Source organism: Erythrolamprus reginae, chromosome 2, assembly GCF_031021105.1.
Source record: "Erythrolamprus reginae isolate rEryReg1 chromosome 2, rEryReg1.hap1, whole genome shotgun sequence".
NCBI lineage: Eukaryota > Metazoa > Chordata > Lepidosauria > Squamata > Dipsadidae > Erythrolamprus > Erythrolamprus reginae.
The window spans coordinates 23601487-23619638 of NC_091951.1; the positions used below are offsets into that span (position 1 = coordinate 23601487).

The 18152-nt window shown below is 37.8% G+C and overlaps 1 pseudogene; it reads right to left on the reverse strand.

Moving 5' to 3' along the window:
• LOC139163219 (zinc finger protein 208-like) overlaps positions 1–16721 on the reverse strand; it is a 32103-nt pseudogene extending 15382 nt beyond the window's left edge.
• Between the last annotated feature and the right edge of the window lie 1431 nt (positions 16722–18152).

Here is an 18152-nt window from a genome sequence, read left to right on the forward strand (position 1 = left end):
CTCCGGAGTGGATTCTCCCTTCGCCTGTGGTTTGAAGTCTGCTTTTCTCACAATTTATGGAGTTTTTATGCCACTGATGAGGTAGAAAATATGTCTGATCCCTTATTAACGGGTGCTTTGATTTAAGCCCTTTTCTTTCTACATTACTATCTGCCCTAATGATTATCCAATTTACTTTCTCCTACTCGCTGACTTCCAGATAGTTCTCTCTTTTTGGGGAATGGAAAAACAATCTCCTTAGACCTTTTTGTGTAATACATATTTTCCAGCTTGAAATCACTTCTTCATTTTCTTTTCTTTGTCTTTCATGTACTGAAGACCAATTGTGGTTTTTCTGAAGGAAATAGATATTTTCATTACTGCCTCAATTTGCTTTGCTTTTCAATGTTGCTTGTTATTCTCAGTTTTCCATAGTGCTCTTATTGGCATCCTCTTTGCCTGTAAGATTCAAGTAAAAGGGCAACTTTAATTATTTATAAAATAATTGCATAAGATGTCAAAAAAGGAAAAAAAGCAAACATGATAAAATAATCACCTACGTTAATTGGGACATTTGACTACCATGATCCAAGTTCCGTTATCCATTCTATTATGAAATTCACTTGTTGGTCAGTCACAAATTCTAGCCTTGCAAAGGCTAATAATCAAATAACAGTTATGTGAAAAGGAAAGTACATCCTCTTTGAGTTATGCGATATACATAACACAACGTAGTAGGAATCATCTGGTCCCTTGCTGTTCTTAAAAATGAGTAAAGTAGGATGCTTGCCTGCATAGCTAGAGGTATAAAAAGCAGGAAGAGGGAGATTGTGATCCCGCTGTATACAGCGCTGGTGAGACCACATTTGGAATACAGTGTTCAGTTCTGGAGACCTCACCTGCAAAAAGTATTGATAAAATTGAATGGGTCCAAAGACGGGCTGCAAAAATGCTGGAAGGTCTTAAGGATAAAACCTATCAGGAAAGACTTGATGAACTCAATCTGTATAGTCTGGAGGACAGAAGGGAAAGGGGGGACATGATTGAAACATTTAAATCTGTTAAAGGGTTAAATAAGGTTCGGGAGGGAAGTGTGTTTAATAGGAAAGTGAACACAGAACAAGGGGACACAATCTGAAGTTAGTTGCGGGGAAGATCAAAAGCAACATGAGAAAATATTATTTTACTGAAAGGGTAGTAGATGCTTGGAACAAACTTCCAACAGACTTGGTTGGTAAATCCACAGTAACTGAATTTAAACATGCCAGGAATAAACATATATGCACCCTAAGATAAAATACAGGAAATAGTATAAGGGAATATTAAATGGACCATTAAGTCTTTCCCTTCTGTCAATCTTGTTTCTATGTAAACATATCCTCAGATGAACAACATATGATATATTACACCCATGTCATCATTTTTTTTTATAAAAAGAAAGCTTCTAAGAAGGAGCCCAGTGCTGCTAATCAAGTGTTGCTAATCACACTTGTGACAGACTACCTCAGGATGGTTCTGTGTTCCTGACCATCTTGTTTGCTGTGAATATAAATATTTTATATAAATCTAAATTCCTAACAAACAAGAAGCAGCAGGTGAAGCTAAGCAGAATCACTTCTGATACCTGTACAATTAGCACAGCCCCCACCAAGACTGTGTGTTCTCACCACTTGTCTTCTCTGTATATACGAATGATATTTTTTGCCTCTTCTTACAAACGTTTTCTGTCTTACGAACCCGCCCCCGCTGCCCGGCTGTCACCTTTTGAAACAGCTGGGGGGGCTTCCCAGCGTCCTCCAGAACCCGAACGCCAAGCCCGAACTTCCGGGTTCGGCGTTCAGGAGACCGCTGAGAAGCCTTCCGGCTGTTTCTAAAGGTGACAGCTGGGCGGCGGGGCTTCTCGGCGGCCTCCCGAACGGCGAACCCGGAAGTTTGGCAAAAGTTCGGGTTTGGGAGGCTGCCGAGAAGCCCCGCCGCCCGTCTATTGCTTTTTGAAACAGCCGGGGGGCTTCCCAGCATCCTCCTGAACCCAAACGCCAAATCTGAACTTCCGGGTTCGGCGTTCGGGAGGCCGCCGAGAAGCCCCCCCGGCTGTTTCAAAAGGTGACAGCCGAGCGGCGGGGCTTCTCAGCCGCCACCCGAATCCAAACTTTTGCCGAACTTCCGGGTTCGGCATTGGGAGAACGCTAAGAAGCGCCCAGCTGTTTCAATTGAAACAGACGGGCGGCGGCACTTTTTTGCGTTGTTTTCTTTGTTGCAGACATTAATTCATTTTTCATTGTTTCCTATGGGAAACAATGTTTCGCCTTTCGAACTGTTTGCCTTACGAACCTCACCCGGGAACCAATTAGGTTCGTAAGACGAGGTATTACTGTATTTAAGTTTACAGATGATACAGAAGAACAGGAACTGGGCATGTCTAGTTTAATGAAAAGAAGGACCAGGGGGAGACATGATAGCAGTGTTCCAATATTTCAGGGGTTGCCATAAAGAAGAAGGAATCCACCTATTCACCAAAGTACCTGAGGGTACAACAAGAAGCAATGGATGGAAACTAAACAATGAGAGAAGTAACTTAGAACTAAGGAGAAATTTCCTGACAGTTAGAACAATTAATCAGTGGAACAGCTTGCCTCCAGAAGTTGTGAATACTCCAACACTGGAAGTTTTTAAGAAGATGTTGGATAAACTCTACACTACTATCATGAAGTAGTGTAAGGTTTCCTGCCTAAGCAAGGGGTTGGACTAGAAGACCTCTAAGGTCACTTCCATTGTATTATTATTATTATTATTATTATTATTATTATTATTATTATTATCTACAACTACTACTACAGTGATTGGTCCCATTCGAGACAATGATGAATCCGCATCCAGACTGGAAGTTGAACAACTAACCTTGTGATGGGACCAGAACAATCTGGAACTGAACACACTCAAAACCATAGAAATGGTGGTAGACTTTAAGAGACACTCTCCCATACTTCCACCTCTTACAATAGTAGACAACACAGTACCAACAGTAGAGACCTTCCACCAACAGGTTCTACCATATTGCAAGATCTAAAATAGACAAGCACAACAAAGAATGTTCTTTCTGCATTAACTCGGAAAACTCAAAACGCCTCAAGGAGCTGCTGATACAGTTCTACAGAGGAATTATTGAGGAATTACTGGGTCTGTCTCTGCACCTCTATAACTGTCTGGTTTGGTTCTGCCATCACTGACCTATATAATCGAACATCTCAAAAAGTCCCTTATAGTTTTGGGGTTTTTTAAAAACAAAGTGCTAAGTTACTCACAGTTGAACCTGGTTTATATATGGATGGGGTACAAATAGGAAATACTGTGCTTGTTGGCTAGACATAGAAATTTAAAAAAAAAACTCAGAGCAGATGAAGATCATTCCATTGCCAAGAAAAAAATGCAGGTCCATTACAAAATAAGAGAGTTGGAAGGGAGGTCTCTAGTCCAATCGCTGCCCAAGCAGACTTTATATCATTCCTGATTAATTGCTGTCCAGTCTCTTCTTTAAACCCTTCGCCTCATTGAATATGAATTAGAACTAAAACCTGAGACTTATTTATTGGGAATAATTAGAGGTCAACATGAAAAGGCTAATTATTGTTTAATAATACATATACTAAGTGGGCTCAATTGGTTTTTGCTCAAAACTGGAAGAAAGAAAACGCACCATCAGAGGATTTACTAATTAGGAAAATATTTGAATGTGCAAAATGGAGTAAACTTACTTTAGAGTTACAGAATTAACAGGATAAAGAATACTGTACTGTGTGGGGTAAATCCTATAATTGGATTGATGGGGAAAAAAAGGAAATACTGTAGAATGACTGTAAATTTAAAGAAAATGGAGAAACCGAAGATGCAGGAATGTAATTATAAATATGTTTTTCATATTTGATGCTTTTGTTACACGTTGCTTTTCTTTTTGTTGTTCTGTTGTTTTTGTTTTAAAATAAATAAATAATTTAAAAAAAAATCCTTCAACTCACAACTTTTTGAGGCACGCTGTTTCCAAGGAATTTACCTAAACTTGAAGGAGACTTTTTTAAATCTGACCACCAGCCTTGAACACCAGTGGACTGAAAATTTGGAAAGGGAAGGGACATGTAGCAGCAGTTGCTTCTCTGCTTCCACATCATGGGGGAAAACAAACAGCACTACTTGCTCCCAGCCTCTCCTCAACTCACCTTCCAGATGTCGTTTCAACACGAGCAGAAAAACTACTCTGCACACCTCTTCCTCCCACGAGTGATACGATCCGGAAGAAGTTCCCCTCTTCCCATCCTTTCTAGCAATGCGCTACTCGGTGGTTTTAACTCCTTTAAGTTCAACTACCGTATGTAGGTCTATTAAGGACTTTTTAGCCACTGATATGTTTTATTTTATTTTATTCATTTTTTTATTTATTTTGTCCAATACACAATACATATAGAAGAGACTAGACATGTAGTAATATATATAAAGAAAAGGGTAGAAGAAAATATATAAAAATAGAGGAGAAGATATACGAAAGGAAGAAAATATATATGATATATGAGATAAAGGAGAGACAATTGGACAGGGGACGAAAGGCACACTAGTGCACTTATGTACGCCCCTTACTGACCTCTTAGGAACCTGGAGAGGTCAATCATGGATAGTCTAAGGGAGAAATATCGGGGGTTAGGGGTTGACACTATTGAGTCCTGTAATGAGTTCCATGCTTCGACAACTCGATTGCTAAAGTCATATTTTTTACAGTCAAGTTTGGAGCGGTTAATATTAAGTTTGAATCTGTTGCGTGCTCTTGTGTTGTTGCGGTTGAAGCTGAAGTAGTTATTGACAGGCATATGTGACTGCAATCTCCCAATAGGGGGCAGAAGAATGTGCTTATGTTTTCACTGATTAAATGCTAAATCATTTTCGACTCCTAAATAGCTTCTGAAAGTTAGCTATGTGCTGAGCTCTTAATGTTTATGAAGTTCTTACAAAATTACATAGAATTGGTAGAGACCAGTTCTCCAAGCCAGGGGACCCTGTAACGTTCCAGACAAATGGCAGTCCAATCTCTTTAAAATAACAACAACAATTGAGCACCCACAACTTCTAGAGGCAAAGAATTTCCACTTATTCTCACTGGAAGGAAATTTCCCCTTTATTCTAAGTTGGATGTCTTTTTGATAAGTCAACCTCTGTTAATTCTTGTCCTGCTCTCAGGTGCATTGGACAATAGGTCCCCTCCCACCCTTTTTTCTGTGTTAACCTCCCACCCTTTTCCACCCTTTTTTCTGTGTTAACCTCCCCTGGTCTCCGGAGAGGAGCGGCATACAAGTCTAATAAATAACAACAACAACAACAACAACAATAATAACAATAATAATAATAATAATAATAATAATAATAATATTGTTTGTTTAGTCAAGTATGCATTGGTAATATACAAAGATATGACTGTAAAAAAATAATAATAATAAAATAATAAAATAAATAAAATAAATAAAATAAATAAAATAAATAAAATAAATAAAATAAATAAAATAAATAAAATAAATAAAATAAATAAAATAAATAAAATAAATAAAATAAATAAAATAAATAAAATAAATAAAATAAATAAAATAAATAAAATAAATAAAATAAAATGGCAAAAAGGCCCAAGAGAAACTTTAAAAATAAAATAAAATAAAATAAAATAAAATAATAAAATAAAATAAAAATAAAATAAAATAAAATAAAGTAAAGTAAAATAAAATAAAATAAAATAAAATAATAAAATAAAATAAAATGGCAAAAAGGCCCAAGAGAAAATTTAAAAATAAAATAAAATAAAATAATAAAATAAAAATAAAATAAAATAAAATAAAATAAAATGAAATAATAAAATAATAAAATAAATAAAATAAATAAAATAAATAAAATAAATAAAATAAATAAAATAAATAAAATAAATAAAATAAATAAAATAAATAAAATAAATAAAATAAATAAAATAAATAAAATAAATAAAATAAATAAAATAAATAAAATAAATAAAATAAAATGGCAAAAAGGCCCAAGAGAAACTTTAAAAATAAAATAAAATAATAAAATAAAATAAAATAAAATAAAGTAAAGTAAAGTAAAGTAAAATAAAATAAAATAAAATAAAATAAAATAAAATAATAAAATAAAATAAAATGGCAAAAAGGCCCAAGAGAAAATTTAAAAATAAAATAAAATAAAATAATAAAATAAAAATAAAATAAAATAAAATAAAATAAAATAAAATAAAATGAAATAATAAAATAATAAAATAAAATAAAATAATAAAATAAAAATAAAATAAAATAAAATAATAAAATAATAAAATAAAATAAAATAAAATAATAAAATAAAATAAAATAACATAACATAAAATAACATAAAATAACATAAAATAACATAAAATAACATAAAATAACATAAAATAAAATGGCAAAAAGGCCCAAGAGAAACTTTAAAAATAAAATAATAAGATAAGATAAGATAAAATAAAATCTATCCTGGTGCTATGTGACCTCTCAGCAGCATTCAATACCATTGACCATTCTATTCTTTTGCAACGATTAATTTCCGTTCACAATTCAAAGTGTTGGTTATGACCTATAAAGCCCTTCATGGCATCGGACCAGAATATCTCCAAGACCGCCTTCTGCCGCACGAATCCCAGCGACCGATTAGGTCCCACAGAGTTGGCCTTCTCCGGGTCCCAGCGACTAAACAATGTCACCTGGTGGGGCCCAGGGGAAGAGCCTTCTCTGTGGCGGCCCTGACCCTCTGGAATCAACTCCCTCCGGAGATTAGGATTGCCCCCACCCTCCTTGCCTTTTGCAAACTCCTTAAAACCCACCTCTGCTGTCAGGCATGGCTGGGCCGTTTCTGTTTTATGTATGGTTTGTCTGAGATGTATGACTGTTTTTTATATTAAGGGGTTTTAAATTGTTTTTACCTATTGGATTTGTACTGTTTTCTTGTTGTGAGACGTTCCAAGTTTCGGAGAGGGGCGTCATACAAATCTAATTAATAATAATAATAATAATAATAATAATAATAATAATAATAGAATAATGATAGATTGTATCCTAATATAGATGTGTATTGTAATGGGAATTTCCTAAGTTGATTGAACATAATAATAATTTGTTGGAAAAATCAAGGGGTTATTGGATCAAACTTTGGACACTTGACAAGTTAGTTATGATGGTGGCCATGTCCCAGGGTTATGTGAGCATCTTTTGGGATGTTCAAGCATCTGCAGGGATTCACTTAACAACTGTGGCAAGAAAGGTGGTAAAGTGAGGCAGAACTCACTGAATAACCGTCTTACTCAGGAGATAGAAACGTTGGCCTCATTTTTTCATTTACTGACCGTTCAAAGTCGCAACGGCCCTGAAAAAAGTGACTTATGGCCCTTTTTAACACTTAGCACCTTCGCAGCAGCCCGATGATCGGAGGATCAAAACTTTGCTGCCGTTTCATTTTTATGACCGTTGCTGTGTGTCCCGAGGCCCTTTTGTTTCTAACCGATCCACGGCCAGGCATGGAAATGTGCCACTCAGACATTATACTTTTCTGCTCACACCGAAAAAAAATTAGAGGGAACACTGGTCCTCCTAGACTCACAGCTAAGATTTATTTATTTATTTATTGGATTTGTATGCTGCCCCTCTCCGTAGACTCGGGGCGGCTAACAACAATGATTACACTAACATCTAGCAGCTGTGAGTAGGAGGACCTTTGTACTGGTTCGTCTGCTGCACCAATTGCAACCTCACTTGGATCAGGGTCTCAGCACAGTCACTCATTATTTATTATTATATTAATATCTCCAGGACTGCCTTCTGCTGCACGAATCCCAGCGACCGGTTAGCTCCCACGGAGTTGGCCTTCTCTGGGTCCCGTCGACTAAACAATGTCATTTGGCGGGTCCCAGGGGAAGAGCCTTCTCTGTGGCGGCCCCGACCCTCTGGAACCAGCTCCCCCCTGAGATTAGAACTGCCCCCACCCTCCTTGCCTTTCGTAAACTCCTTAAAACCCACCTCTGCCGTCAGGCATTGGGGAATTGAGACATCTCCCCCGGTCCTATGCAATTCATGTATGGTATTTTTGTGTGTATGTCCGCTTTGATAATGTGTTTTTTTAAAATGTTTTTAAATTATTAGATTTGTCTTGAATCGTTTTATTGTTGTTGTGAGCCACCCCGAGCCTACGGAGAGGGGCGGCATACAAATCTAATAAATAAATAATTATTATTTATTAGATTTGTATGCTGCCCCTCTCCGCAGATTCGGGGCGGCTTATCACCTCATGGTTGGATTATTGCAGTGCCCTCTACATGGGGCTAGAAACATAGAAACATAGACGTCTGACGGCAGAAAAAGACCTCATGGTCCATCTAGTCTGCCCTTATACTATTTCCTGTATTTTAGGATGGATATATGTTTATCCCAGGCATGTTTAAATTCAGTTACTGTGGATTTATCTACCACGTCTGCTGGAAGTTTGTTCCAAGGATCTACTACTCTTTCAGTAAAATTATATTTTCTCATGTTGCTTTTGATCTTTCCCCCAACTAACTTCAGATTGTGTCCCCTTGTTCTTGTGTTCACTTTCCTATTAAAAACACTTCCCTCCTGGACCTTATTTAACCCTTTAACATATTTAAATGTTTCGATCATGTCCCCCCTTTCCCTTCTGTCCTCCAGACTATACAGATTGAGTTCATTAAGTCTTTCCTGATACGTTTTATGCTTAAGACCTTCCACCATTCTTGTAGCCCGTCTTTGGACCCGTTCAATTTTGTCAATATCTTTTTGTAGGTGAGGTCTCCAGAACTGAACACAGTATTCCAAATGTGGTCTCACCAGCGCTCTATATACCGGGATCATAATAGAAACATTCGGGGCTACCCCTGAAGAGTGTTTGGAGACTACAATTGGCCAGAATGCAGCCACATGAGTGGTTGTGGGTGCACCTAGGTACACTCACATTACACCAATCCATCGCAAGCTGCACTGGCTCCCTATTGGTCTCCAGGCTCAATTCAAGGTGTTGGTTATTACCTTTAAAGCCCTACAGGGCTCAGGGCCAGGTTATCTTCAGGACTGCCTTCTACCTCATAGTTCCCAGCAACTGGTAAGATCACAGAGAATTGGTCTTTCCAGGTCCCGTCAGCTAAACAGTGTCGGCTGGCGAGCCCGCAGGGAAGGGGCTCCTTTGTGGCTGCCCCAGTTCTCTGGAGCCAACTAACGTCTGAGATCTGTCCCCCTTCTATTGCCCTTCTGGAAAGCATTGAAGACCTGGATTTTCTTTCTTTTTTAAAAAAAATATTTTTTATTAAATTGCAAAGACAGACAAAACATACATGACATGTAACATTTAGTGGAGCAACAATCGCTCCTCTCAAAGTAGAACTCATCTTTATATTTATAATAAGTAAAAAAGGAAAAAAAACCCTAACTTTATCATTAATTTTAAAATACTTGAATATATCAATTGTAAGGTAATAAGTAAAAAACACATCTAAAACATTTAAAAATATATAGAAATTTTAAAATTATAACTTGAAATAAACTATGAAGAAAGAGAAAAGAAAAATGGTAGAAGAGGAAAGAAGGAGTTTATCTTTATATTGTTAATAATCACTATCTAATACAATATAACTACTAAGTACAAATATGTTTAAAATAATGTAAAAATAAGGTTATCTCTGTTTCTTTGTATCCCACCAGATATATACCTTTTGCCAAACCTCATAAAATTCTGATTCTTCTTCATTTTTCAACCTTCTTGTCATCATGTCAAGCTCAGAGCATTCTAAGACTTTCTTAATTATACAGTGGAACCCCGACATAAGAGCTGCTCGACTTAAGAGCTACTCGAGATAAGAGCTGGGAGAGGAGAGACATTTTTTATTTTATTTTATTTATTACTTGGATTTGTATGCCGCCCCTCTCCACGATACGAGCCGAGAAGAGCCGGGCTGGCTTACTTTCCTTCCTTCCCGCGCTGATGCAGAGCCACTCGAACAAAGCGTCGCGCCCCTCTGATGCTTTCGGCGGCTTCCGAAGCGACGCTGGGCTCTTTTGCCGCGAAAAGCGTCAGGGGGGTGTGACGCTTTGTTCGAGTGGCTCTGCATCAGCGCGGGAAGGAAGGAAAGTAAGCCAGCCCGGCTCTTCTTGGCTCGTATCCCGGCACTTGGTGAGTGGAGAGGCGGTCGCCTCCCCTGCCGCCCCACTCTGGGGGTCCTTGGCTTCTGCTGGGGGTGGGGGGATCCGAACGCTGTTTTGAATTTCACATTCCGAGTGGCCCAAACGCCAAAGGCGAACTTCCGCACCTCAGGAGTTAGCTCGCAAACGGCGCGGCTGTTTTAAAACATCGCTGCCGGCCTGGGGGGGGAGAGGGAAAGAGGAGAGGGGGGAGAGAAAGAGAGAGAGAGAAAGAGAGAGGGAAAGGGGGGGAGAGGGGGGAGAGAAAGAGAGAGAGGGATAGAAAGAGAGAGAGTGAGAGATGCTCAGTGAGCCTTTCTTTGAAGTTGCCTTTCTTTCTTTCTTTCTTTCTTTCTTTCTCTCTTTCTTTTTCTCTCTTGCTCTCTTGCTCTTTCATTCTTTTTTCTTTCTCTTTCTTTCTTTCTCTTGCTTTCTTTTTCTCTTGCTTTCTCTCCTTCCTTCCCTCCTTCCATTTCTTTCATTCTCCCTCTCTATTTTTATTTCTCTTTCATTTTTTTTCTTTCTCTCTTGCTTTCTTTCTTTCTTGCTCTTTTTCTTTCTCTCTTTTACCTTCCCTTCCTCTATTTCTTGCTTTCCTTTTCCTTCCTCCCTTCTTTCCTCCCTCTACAGGATTGGGTGGCAGTGAAGTTACTCTCCCCTTTCATAAGTTTCCTTGCTTCCTTCCTCTGTTCCTGTCCCTTCACCCTTTCTTTCTTCCTTCCTTTCTTTCCTTCCTTCCTTTCCTCCCTCCATTTCTTGCTTTCCTTTTCCTTCCTCCCTTCTTTCCTCCCTCTACAGGATTGGGTGGCAGTGAAGTTGAATAAATAACTACAGTTTAATGAATAAAAATAAAAGTTTGCCATGTTGATTGTTTTGGGTAAAAAGAGGAAGGGAAGGGAAGCTCTCAGCTTATCATCTTATTAATAAGTAAAGTTACATTTATTCTTGCAATGTGTTTTTGCATAATTTAGACTAACTTTGTGAGTTTTTTGAGGGCTGGAACCAATTAAAATTATTTACATTAATTCCTATGGGGAAAAGTCGTTCGAGATAAGAGCTGCTCGACTTAAGAGCCCAGGTCCGGAACGAATTAAACTCGTATCTCGAGGTACCACAGTTTCTTTTGGGGTCTCAAGGTCTTTCCATTTTTGAGCAAAAGCTATCCTAGCTGCTACTAAAATGTGGATTATTAAATAATATATGTCTTTATTGCATTTCTTATTTGAAATGCCTAATAAAAAGAAGACCTGGATTTTCTGACAGGCTTGGGGGCGTTAATCTTGCAATTTGCAAAGTCCGGCATGAATGCTATGCATTCATGTGATTTTTAACTGTATTTTATTCTTTTGTGAGGTTTTAAAATGTATTTCCTATATATCCTGTTGTAAGCCGCCCAGAGTCCTTCAGGAGGTGGGCGGCATAGAAATACAATAAATTAAATTAAATTCAAAGAGTCAATTTCTCACCGAATGAGATATGAAAAAATGAAATCAAAGCCTACTGCAACTCATTAACTATTCCCTTGTGTGGATTTCCTGATGGGCAATAAAGAAATGCTTGAGAATTATGGACTGTCAACTACAAACTAATGATGGCCACTTCATTATAAGGAAAGTCATTACAAAATGTTCTACAGATGGCACCTGCCACCGGCTAGACTTGCAAAAATGTATCCAAACTTATCGCCACTATGTTGGAAGTGCAGGGGAAAACCAGGCACATATTACCACGTCTGGTGGACATGTGAAACCACCCAAAAATATTGGTATAAAATCAAAACGATACTAGAACAAATTACCTCCCAAACCATACCTGCAAAACCTGAACTATTCTTATTAGGAACCATAAGACAAAATTTTAATAAAGAAAACAGATACATTATAATTCACATTATTACAGCCGCAAGGATTCTATACGCACAATATTGGGAACAGGAAAAAAACCCAACCGTCTTATCTCTTTTGATTAAAATAATGTACAGAATGTACAGAAATGTCCAAGCTAACAATGGAACTGCAAAATAAGGATGAGACAGATTTCTACAAAGCATGGGACAAATGGTACCATTGGTTAAAAAAAAGAAATTACTTAAAAATTATACATCAAGAAAAATGTCTTTTTGTAGACCTCACCTACAAAAAGATATTGACAAAATTGAACGGGTCCAAAGACGGGCTACAAGAATGGTGGAAGGTCTTAAGCATAAAACGTATCAGGAAAGACTTAATGAACTCAATCTGTGTATTCTGGAGGACAGAAGGAAAAGCGGGGACATGATCGAAACATTTAAATATATTAAAGGGTTAAATAAGGTCCAGGAGGGAAGTGTTTTTAATAGGAAAATGAATACAAGAACAAGGGGACACAATCTGTTTTCAATACAGCTCCATCGTATACTCGCCCACCCCTTTATCTTCTCTCTTTTTTATTTCCTTTGTTTTTTCTATCTTTTTCTCCCCTTCTTCACTCTTTTCCTACTTACTTTTCTACCCCTTTCTCTACAAGTTTTTATGTTCATAAATTGTTATACTATACTCTAAGATTTAACTGTTATTTGTTTTGATTATTCTTTTATGTTTTGTACATTTGTAAATAAAATTTATAATAAAAAAATTAAAAAAATTAAAAAAAAAGAACAAGGGGACACAATCTGAAGTTAGTTGGGGGAAAGATCAAAAGCAACGTGAGAAAATATTATTACACTGAAAGAGTAGTAGATCCTTGGAACAAACTTCCAGCAGACGTTGTTGGTAAATCCACAGTAACTGAATTTAAACATGCCTGGGATAAACATATATCCATCCTAAGATAAAACACAGGAAATAGTATAAGGGCAGACTAGATGGACCATGAGGCCTTTTTCTGCCATCAGTCTTCTATGTTTCTGTGTTTCTAAAACAACATGTAAAACCAGTAAACTACGACATGAATCATAATACCAAATTGAAATGATAAACTATAAACATCGATCGACACAAATGTTGAACTACAAAGAAACGGAATGAACAAACCCTTAAACTACTGATAAATGATGGCACTAGCCACTACGTCAAATACATATGGATAAAAATTCAGGAAAATCTACAACACCTACATCATAGTTCCCTCTAAGCTGAGCAGTGAGCAATCGCTCACTTAAAAATCATAATCAACTCAGAGTTTTCCAAACCTGCCCAGAAGCCGAGAGGGAAAGAGTGAGAGGGAAGGAGAGAGAGAGGAAGAGAGGAAAAGAAAGAAACAGATAGAAAAAAGAGAGGAAGGAAAAGAGAAAGAAAAAGAATGGGAGTAAGGAAGAGAGAAAGAAAATCAAAATCTAGTTTGAAACTAGCTCAACTATTTAAGTCGCATTTTGATATTGATAGAGTTGCCCTATTATGAGCTCACTGTTATAGACACACAGTACAGTATTTTATTTTGAAATTATCTGAGGCAAAACAGGGTGGGTTTTTTATTTGTTTGTTTGTTTGTTTGTTTATTTATTATTTCTGTGCCGCCCAGTCCCAAAGGGACTGCAGCTCAGACACTATACTTTTCTGCCCACTCCCCCCGAAAAATTAGAGGAAACACTGACCTACATGCTTAAACCACAGGCCGCAAAACATAGAAGCCCCAGCTCTAACGCTGGCCCCACACACTCTTCTTACTACTCTTTTCTTACTCTATTTTTCCATCCTTCCTCCTCTTGTATTTCTTTCCTTTCTTTCTAAATCTTTTTCCCTTTCTTTCTCTCTCCTTCCCCAATCACGCATGCTATATAAGTAAACTATAATTGTTAGAATGTGCATTATATATATTCCCTTTATTTTTCTGTACCCTGTTTTTAATGTATATAACCAATAAACATTTTTTATAAAAAAAAAGAATTATCCACAGACAAGACATTTAAATGATTTATCTCCAGTGTGAGTCGTCCAGTGCCTCATTATGTGGAAATTTTTAATGAAACATTTCCCCACATTGTGGACATTCATAAGGTTTCTCTCCTATGTTGAGTCCTCTGGTATTTCACCAGGTTCAAATTCTGAAAGAAACTTTTGCCACAATCAACACATGCAAATGGTTTGTCTCCTATGTGAATTTTATGGTGTTTGATCAGATAGGAATTCTGACGGAAATATTCCCAAAATCAGGATACTGGACGGGTTTCTCTTGTATGAGTCCTCTCTTGAGTCACCAGGTCAGAATTCTGACTGAAATAATTCACACATTCAGGACATTCCAAGAGTTTCTCTCCTGTGTGTGTGTCCCCCCCCCCCTGATGTTTCACTAGGTCAGAACCATAACTGGAACATTTACCACACTCTAGACACTAATTTAATTCTTCTCCTTTGTGAGTCCCCTGGTGTATCACCAGATTGAAATTCTTACTGAAACATTTCCCACAATCAAGACATTCATATGGTTTCTCTATTGTGTGAGTCCTCTGGTGTTTTGCCAGGTGAAAATTCTGACTCAAATGTTTCCCACAATCAACACATGCAAATTATTTCTCTCCTATGTGAGTTCTCTGATGTCTTACCAAGTTGGAATTGTGATTGAAACCTTTCCCACAATCAGGAAATTCAAAGGGTTTCAACTCCTATGTGAGTTCTCTGGTGTTCCAACAGATGAGAATTCTGATTAAAATGTTTCCCACAAACAGGACATTCAAACGGTTTCTCTTTTGTATGGGTCCTCTGGTGTATCAGCAAGCTGCAGTGCCATCTGAAACTTTTCCCACAATCAGGACATTCAAAGGGTTTCTCTCCTGTGTGAGTTCTCTGATGTCCTACCAGGTTGGAATTGAGACTGAAACTTTCCCCACAATCAGGACATTCAAATGGTTTCTCTCCTGTGTGAGTTCTCTGATGACTTATCAGGTTGGAATTGTGACTGAACCTTTTCCCACAATCAGGACATTCAAAGGGTTTCTCTCCTGTGTGAGTTCTTCGATGATTCCTCAGATGGGAATTCTGACTGAAACATTGGCTACAATCAGGACATTCAAAGGGTTTCTCTCCTGTGTGAGTTCTCTGGTGTCTTACCAGGTCATAATACTGACTGAAACATTGGCTACAAACATGACATTCAAAGGGTTTCTCTCCTGTGTGAGTTCTCTGATGATTCCTCAGATGGGAATTCTGACTGAAACATTGGCTACAATCAGGACATTTAAAGGGTTTCTCTCCTGTGTGAGTTCTCTGATGACTTATCAGGGTGGAATTGAGACTGAAACTTTTCCCACAATCAGGACATTCAAAGGGTTTCTCTTCTGTGTGAGTTCTCTGATGACTTACCAGATTGGAATTCTGACTGAAACTTTTCCCACAATCAGGACATTCAAAGGGTTTCTCTCCTGTGTGAGTTCTCTGATGTCTTATCAGGTGGGAATTGAGACTGAAACTTTTCCCACAATCAGGACATTCAAAGGGTTTCTCTCCTGTGTGAATTCTCTGATGATTCCTCAGATGGGAATTCCGAATGAAACATTGGCTACAATCAGGACATTTAAAGGGTTTCTCTTCTGTGTGAGTTCTCTGATGATTCCTCAGATGGGAATTCTGACTAAAACATTGGCTACAATCAGAACATTCAAAGGGTTTCTCTTCTGTGTGAGTTCTCTGATGACTTACCAGATTGGAATTCTGACTGAAACATTTCCCACAATCAGGACATTCAAAGGGTTTCTCTCCTGTGTGAGTTCTCTGATGTCTTACCAGGTGGGAATTGAGAGTGAAACTTTTCCCACAATCAGGACATTCAAAGGGTTTCTCTCCTGTGTGAGTTCTCTGATGACTTACCAGATTGGAATTCTGACTGAAGCTTTTCTCACAATCAGGACATTCAAAGGGTTTCTCTCCTGTGTGAGTTCTCTGATGTCTTACCAGGTTGGAATTGAGACTGAAACTTTTCCCACAATCAGGACATTCAAAGGGTTTCTCTCCTGTGTGAGTTTTCTGATGACTTACCAGATTGGAATTCTGACTGAAATTTTTCCCACAATCAGGACATTCAAAGGGTTTCTCTCCTGTGTGAGTTCTCTGATGTCTTACCAGGTTGGAATTGAGACTGAAACTTTTCCCACAATCAGGACATTCAAAGGGTTTCTCTCCTGTGTGAGTTCTCTGATGACTTACCAGGTGGGAATTGAGACTGAAGCTTTTCCCACAATCAGGACATTCAAAGGGTTTCTCTCCTGTGTGAGTTCTCTGATGACTTACCAGGTTGGAATTGAGACTGAAACTTTTCCCACAATCAGGACATTCAAAGGGTTTCTCTCCTGTGTGAGTTCTCTGATGACTTACCAGGTGGGAATTGAGACTGAAGCTTTTCCCACAATCAGGACATTCAAAGGGTTTCTCTCCTGTGTGAGTTCTCTGATGACTTACCAGGTTGGAATTGAGACTGAAACTTTTCCCACAATCAGAACATTCAAGGGGTTTCTCTCCTGTGTGAGTCCTCAGGTGTCCCATGAAGTGGGAATTTCCAATGAAACGTTTCCCACAATCAGGACAACCATATGGGTTCTCCATGGTGTGAGTCCACTGGTGTATCACTAAGTTGTTATTTCCACTAAAGCATTACAACATTGGGAGCATTTGTACTGCTTCTCTCTTTTTGGTCCTTCCATGAACCAAAACTGACTTGTTCTGACCTGAGTTTTTGCCACATTCAGATAATTGTGCTTCTCCGGAGTGGGTTCTCCCTTCACCTGTGGTTTGAAGTCTGCTTTTCTCACAACTTATGGAGTTTTTCCGCCACTGATGAGGTAGAAAATATGTCTGATCCCTTATTAATGGGTGCTTTGATTTAAGCCCTTTTCTTTCTACATTACTATCTGCCCTAATGATTATCCAATTTACTTTCTCCTACTCGCTGACTTCCAGATAGTTCTCTCTTTTTGGGTAATGGAAAAACAATCTCCTTAGACCTTTTTGTGTAATACATATTTTCCAGCTCGAAATCACTTCTTCATTTTCTTTTCTTTGTCTTTCATGTACTGAGGACGAATTGTGGTTTTTCTGAAGGAAATAGATATTTTCATTACTGCCTCAATTTGCTTTGCTTTTCAATGTTGCTTGTTATTCTCACTTTTCCATAGTGCTCTTATTGGCATCCTCTTTGCCTGTAAGATTCAAGTAAAAGGACAACTTTAATTATTTATAAAGTAATTGCATAAGATGTCAAAAGAGGAAAAAAAGCAAACATGATAAAATAATCACCTACGTTAATTGGGACATTTGACTACCATGATCCAAGTTCCGTTATCCATTCTATTATTAAATTCACTTGTTTAGTCAGTCACAAATTCTAGCCTTGCAAAGGCTAATCATCAAATAACAGTTATGTGAAAAGGAAAGTACATCCTCTTTGAGTTATGCAATATACATAACACAACGTAGTAGGAATCATCTGGTTTTTGCTAACACAGAACTGCCAATGCAATATTCAGATTTAGGATTCCTTTTCCCCAAGTGCATTATTTTACATTTGGAAACATTAAACTGCAGTTTCCATTGCTTTGACCATTTATCTAGTAACGCTAAATCATTTACCATATTACAGACCCCTCCAGGAATATCAACCCTATTGCACACTTTAGAGTCATCGGCAAATAGGCAAACCTTCCCTACCCAAAAATAGGATAAAACCTATCAGGAAAGACTTGATGAACTCAATCTGTGTAGTCTGGAGGACAGAAGGGAAAGGGGGGACATGATTGAAACATTTAAATCTGTTAAAGGGTTAAATAAGGTTCGGGAGGGAAGTGTGTTTAATAGGAAAGTGAACACAGAACAAGGGGACACAATCTGAAGTTAGTTGCGGGAAAGATCAAAAGCAACATGAGAAAATATTATTTTACTGAAAGGGTAGTAGATGCTTGGAACAAACTTCCAACAGACTTGGTTGGTAAATCCACAGTAACTGAATTTAAACATGCCAGGAATAAACATATATGCACCC